Here is a 6,000-nt window from a genome sequence, read left to right on the forward strand (position 1 = left end):
ACCTCAAATGCTGCTTAGGAGAGACAGGAGAAGACAGAAAAGTTGAAAGCAAAACCTCTGACAAGAAATTCTCACCCCCACGCCCCACATATATTTATCCCTCCTAATTCCCAGTCCATTTATATATGTTACTTCTACTTAAGAAAAGTAAATCCAGTGCCGAAACAGAGCTCTTTGGTTTAAAAAGTGTTATATTCAGCAAAGGTTTAAACTCTAGCATACTAAACATGGAGTCATTAGGACTTAAAGCTATTGAAATGGAAATTGAGACAGAAACCTTTCCACTTCTTATAGTTCACTTTGGAATTGAAGGAGGACAACACCAACTGTAACAGCATTAAAAAATCCTCTGGACCCACACGGCCTTATAGCAAGTACTTGGAAGCACGAGGCACAACATAAGCTCTTGCTGATGTCTTCCAGCATCAGGCAGCAAGGAAGCTGACACCCCAGCAAGGACAGCATCACAGCCTTGCTGTGCAACAGAGAAAAGTTAGCAACAAAACAGAGCAACAGGGGCTGTCAAGACGATGCCCTTCTCTCCATGTCAGCAGACACTCGCAGCACAGCTCTCTCCAGTGGCTCGAGGCAGAGACAGTTCTTTTCCCAGGCTCTATCCTTATGCAACTCGCTGGGGCATGAGAAGGTGCCCAGATCCTGGCAGCTGTTGCTGTATGCCTATGGCTCAGATCTCTGACAAGGGATTCTGGAATGAGATTTCCCTTCCAGCATAATGAAGTATTTAGTCATTTAACAAAGGAGACTTCTGGGGCAGAATTCCAGCTGCGCCCGAGATCTTGGCTGCACAAAGAGATGGGTTTTTCCAGCACACAGGTTTAGTCTGAGGAGGAGGGGAATGGGTTGCTTTAAAATACCAATCCAGGGATTTTCTGTTGCAGCAGTTGAAGGTTTCTGTTTACTCTTGGATCAGGTTAGAAAATCTCTCGCTTCTCTTTCCTCCTGCTTCACAGCTGTCGGTTGAGCTTCTGTGCCTGCCGCTCCTTTGCCTCAAAGGCAAACTTGGTGTCCTGCAGCTGGGCAATAGCCTCCTTGGCCTCCTTCAGGTCCTGACAGATGTGTTCATACTTCTCTGTCAGCTCCCTGTTCTCTCGGCGCAGTTCCTGTACCACCTGGTTCACCTCCTCCGTCTGCTTGGTGCAGTGGATCTTTAGCTGCTCTACCTCAGAGAGCATGATCTCCATGTTCTTGACCAGTGATTCCAGTTTCTCTTTGGACATGGCGTCAGGGTTGGTTCTATTCAGTCTGCCTAACCCAAACCCAAAAGGGACAAAGAAAGCCACCCTGTGTAACATGCACTGGGAAGCCTGGCACACACAGTCTTGTGGTTTCTTTTTATACTCCCTCCTGCTCATCCTCCTCCCTTCCCTTCCCTTCCCTTCCCCAAAGTGCCTCTAATCGTCTTTGCTTGGTTAATCTACTTATTTTCTATTGCACTGTAGAAACCTACTGAAGGGCTGAAAAACCCACAGTAACATATGTGCTGTGCAGCAAAAGCCAAAGCAATAATGAGACTCAATGCAGCCTACCTACAGAAAAAAAACACCTTTCATCTGAAGAATTCTCTTAGGAACCCCTTGCAGTGCCCATTAAAGTACAAAGAAACCTCTTCATGCCAGACACCTACTGCAGTCTTGCACATCCAGTCCTAAGAGCGCAGCCTGACTTTCATCTTACATATATTGAGGTAAGCAAGCCGACAGTAATATAAGCCAAGTATATAGAAGAGAATTAGCCTCAATTTCTCTTCCTCTCTCCTAATCTTATGTTTGGGCAAGACGGAAGGGACAAAACAAATGTCCTTTTCTTTTTTTTCAGGAGAAGCTGTACCAAACAACTAACTCCATAACAGCTTGTACCCCATCTTCTGTTGAAGGAGTTCACAATGATTATCACAATCAGCAGTAAGCACAGTTACTGGGCCATGTACCACTTGAAAGTGGAGTATGTTCTGTTAGTGAATGCCCGCTAGTTATTTAAACCCTGGTCCCATTCCCCACGTGAAGTATCTTCAGCTTTATCAATAACACTGGCCACAGAAGCTATATGCTGAAAGACCTACCAAAGGGGTTCCAAAGCTGCTTCCAAGCCATTGTCAAGTGCTGCCTGAACACACAAAAACACACATGCTATCCCACAACAGAGTCTAGAACTGCTGTTGAACGCTGCCGTGAACCCATGAGAATCAGCACTGAGACATGCCAGTCTGACAATACACTGATTACTCAGGTCATACCAGGCAGTCGGATCATCCCAGAAGCCACAAGGGATTGAGAGGCTCTGGCCGACTTTCTGAAGTTTGACCCAGACTTTCTTATGTATCCAGTTAATTAATGCACTTGCCTAGACAATAAGAATCATTAATTAGCCAGGGATCTGATCTAACAATATCAGCCTCGAGAAACTAATTCAGCTGAAAAGAAGGTGTTATTGTATGCGGCTCTCCAGGAGAAAACCCATGCAACTTAGCACTGATTGTCTGGTCAGAGGGCATAGACCACAGCAGAGACAAGAATATAGGCTTGCCCTTGAATAACCTGCAAAATAAGGACAGAAAATGGTGTCTCTCTCCTTCGTCCTCACATCAGTTCCTCCAGGCTGAGTCTGCACCTTTTCAAAAGCCCTCAGCCTGTTTCACAGGCTCACAGAAATGTACTGTCTCACTTGCTGTATCGCACCTACAGACATGGATCTGTTGCCACGGTAGGCAGCTCACAGAAATTACATTCCAGGGCACAGTATTGTGTAATGGCCTTTATTCTTGCACACCAATTCCTGTTCCCTTAAAATGACTCCTGGGTAAGATCATACAGTCCCATCATACACAGTCAATACTAGGCTGAGAGAGAATACATGTTCACACGCATATCTCCCACAAATACATTTTTCCTCCATTTTCTTCCACAAAACATTGGGGTTTTTACAGCTATGGAGAGTTTCAGATTCTTCATCCCACAACTCATTCCCCCTCTTTTCCTTACCGGGCTCACAGATACAAAGCTTTTTCTTCCAGGGAATTTTACAATTCCTCCAGCACTGGATGAAAACAGGACTGGACAGTGGCCAAGCTCTGACAGTGTTCAAAGACCTGGGACTTTCCACAGCTGGAGTTTAAAAAGTCACTCACAAAGCCAGCCATCCTACTGCCTCTCGCACAGATGCACCAGTGGGCCTCTCTCATGATGGCAGATGGAGCACTTTGCGCCGCACTTTGAAATGAGCAGAGAGTGACATCCTTCAGATGAAAAGAGAGTGGGAGAATCTAAACATAATTAGAATATGTCCTAAAGTCCTTGAAGAAACATTTGCACTGGCTGTCAGCCCAGACCCCACGTGATCCACATGACACTGGAATAGGTTGGAACATGTTGCAGCATTATAAAACAGCAGGTCTTCATTAGTGAGGAATCTTCCCTGTCTCCACAACTGTACACACTACACCCAAACATTTTACATCAAGCAGAATCACAATGATGCGTGAAGGGAGTGCCACAGAGGTAATTTACTTGGATATTAGTGATTGATACATCACCTCTCGCTATCTTATTCTCAAAATTATTTAAGTTGCCTTGGATACAGATAGAATCCTGGCAACAGAAACTAGGTAAGAGACACTACCAAAATAACAATGTAACATGAAAACAAGGAGTAGCATGAGAAGGATTTCTAACAAAGAAAGATGAGGATCATTACTAGACTTGGTTTGATTCAAAATATTCTTTGATGAAGTAAGAAGCAGGAACTGAAAACATGCTCATGCAAACTGCAGTGGCAAAATTATGCAAAAAAACACTAGAGCTAGAGAAATACAACAAGGAGACTCTAATGCGAACTGTAGTTTGTTACCTTTAGTCAATGCTGGACTCTACTGCTGCAGAAGAACTGGAGGCAAAGGCAAATACCGATGAGTAAATTCATCTCGGAAAACTGCAGAACAGCATACCTGAGAAAAACAATTCAAACCACAAGAATTCAGTGTACAAAGACACACAGCACACAGCAGTGTTAGGAGCTCTGGGGAAATAGCATGTTAGACAGAAATTGGTGACACAACATAGCAGGGGAAAATAATAAAGCATTGCTAGGCTCTATTACATACAAGCATTGCACCATAGGAGGATGAAGTACCTTCAGCTTCTCCCTCTTTCCATGCCACTGGAGGTAAAATGTAATGTTTCATTCTAGATATCTTGTTATAAGAGGACCAAAAAAAGTTTGAAATTTAGACAAATGTCTAAAGAAGGTGCTGATTTAAAAATATGTGGACTTGAGAAACCCTGTTTATGAAGAAGGATTGAAAACTGCACAGCAAGGTGTTTCTAAGACTGCTTTGCAGTCATGCCCAGGTCCTCCGCACATTCTAGGGAAGCCAACTCCGCTGGAAGAATGCTTCTGTATTTATTAAGGGCTCAACTGTTCCATCAGCATTCTGAAAATACCAGTGATTTCTATGCACTCAGCTGAATGGTGCCTGTCTGGTCATTTCATAGCCATATCAAATCAGGAAAATGGGGTTTTAAACCTCTCATTACAGCACACACTATGCTGAGAGACATCATTGCTAAAGCTATCAGCCTTCTCCTGCATGTTCTTTCTCTATTCCACCTTTCTGTCATGCACATGGATTTGAGATATATGAAAGCAGGTAAGACTGATTGAGAACAAAACAGGGGAGAAACCAGTGGGAACACTCACTCCCGCTTTTGTATAAGGCAGGAAAATTGTAGAAAGTGGCACAGGTGGAAGCGAAACTTCTGGTGCTTTCCCATAATGGCTGGGAGCTACCACATCTGACCGCAACACCACACTCAGCTGTGCTGCTTTTAGTACTAGAAGCAAATAAGGCTGCCAAGCTGAGGATGGTTCATGTGAGACACTTATGCTTTCTTCACAAGTCTCTGAGCCAAAGAGAATCAACCATTTCTCTCACCCAGAGGCACACACAAGCCAAGAAAGGCAGGTTTCCTAGTATGTGCGTACCTCTGAAAGCCAAAGAAGGAGATGCAAAAATCACGCCCTTTAAGTATCCATTTGAAAGCAGACCACAGGAATTCCGGTTTCTAGCTTATTTCAAAGGGGCCTTGGGAACATTTTTGGAATAAATCAGTAAGCTATCTCAGTCTCTCTCTGGGTATTTCTCAGCAGCATAAGAGGGACAATGCACTATGCTAGGTTTTTAAATGGGAAGAAAAAACTGCAATCCTCAACAAGAATGGGTTTTAAAATAACTGTTCAGGCTGATGAAACAAACTACTTGGTATGAACTCTGTGGAATAAAAAGTAAGGCTACAAACCGCATACCTTATCTTCTCAGGCACGTACTTACATTGTTGTATCTATTTCTAGTTTTATCAGCCACAGACATGAATGCCCAAGGAAATATTCACGGAACTGCAGTGGGAGAGAGCACTTCACTGTATCAGAGTAGCTGCTTCAAGGTTATCATCCACAGTTAGCAATGGTCACTGTTTTAATGAATAATTATTTTTTTTAAAATACATTCAGTGTGTCTCTAGCTCCAGTGGCAGTGCTGGAGCTCTTCACACTGTTTATTCTTGCAGCCTTTTCATCCCTGGTTTATCCCCAGTGGCATGTCCAGCAGCCAGTGCAGCATGCGCAAACTCTGCTTCACCATCTAGGAAGTCCACTTGGGTAAATGCATTACGCAAATGAACTCATTACAAGATTAAGCATAAAGAGCTCTCATCTCTATAATTATAGTAAAACCATTGGGAAAAAAAAAAAAACAGTAAAAGAACAAGCAGCACCTGGAGGCACTGACCATTCCGGTAACTAATAGTGGGAGACATTTGCACCCAGCTGTTCGATTTGTTCCTAATAAAACAAAAAAACCATTACTATGTGTGTCAAAATACTCAGCACTCTGTAAGATATTGATATAATGATGATCTCACCCTGCAAACCTTAAAAGACTACTGATAAAATCTGCTTCCTTATTCAAACATAAAACTTAATTTTAGC

At 43.2% G+C, this 6,000-nt stretch overlaps 1 protein-coding gene across 3 annotated transcripts in view; it reads right to left on the reverse strand.

Moving 5' to 3' along the window:
* Nucleotides 1-3,879, reverse strand: part of PAPLN (papilin, proteoglycan like sulfated glycoprotein) — a 60,196-nt gene extending 56,317 nt beyond the window's left edge. For 2 of the 3 annotated variants that reach the window (XM_054067916.1, XM_054067917.1), the window contains exon 1: nucleotides 3,000-3,261. The gene's annotated coding sequence lies outside the window, so the exon portion shown is untranslated. Of the gene's footprint in view, nucleotides 1-2,999; nucleotides 3,262-3,864 lie in introns of those variants that run through there. The other variant, XM_054067918.1, reaches the window with a different exon arrangement.
* Nucleotides 3,880-6,000: the final 2,121 nt, after the last annotated feature.

This window comes from Cuculus canorus, chromosome 5 (assembly GCF_017976375.1).
Source record: "Cuculus canorus isolate bCucCan1 chromosome 5, bCucCan1.pri, whole genome shotgun sequence".
NCBI classification, from domain to species: domain Eukaryota; kingdom Metazoa; phylum Chordata; class Aves; order Cuculiformes; family Cuculidae; genus Cuculus; species Cuculus canorus.